Source organism: Danio rerio, chromosome 7, assembly GCF_049306965.1.
Source record: "Danio rerio strain Tuebingen ecotype United States chromosome 7, GRCz12tu, whole genome shotgun sequence".
Lineage (NCBI taxonomy): Eukaryota > Metazoa > Chordata > Actinopteri > Cypriniformes > Danionidae > Danio > Danio rerio.
The window spans coordinates 26,982,602-26,982,879 of NC_133182.1; positions in this window are offsets into that span (position 1 = coordinate 26,982,602).

Consider the following 278-nt stretch of genomic DNA (forward strand, 5'->3'; position numbering starts at 1 on the left):
CGCGCACCAAATTGATTGACAGCCACGTATTAACATGTCTCTGTAGTAACACGTATAATCATATCAACAAGACAAGATGTGCACAAACCAGCTGGGATTAAAAGGTCTGTTCTTTACTCTGTGATCATCAATCATCATCAAATGTGATCAAGAATGAGTTTTACAAGTTTAAAAGGTTTTTAAAACAGTGCATGTTTGTAATGAATTACAGTGATTTTACCGTTTTTATCACCACAGCCGCATGTCATTACAATTATAAAAGAAGACACTCCAATCTT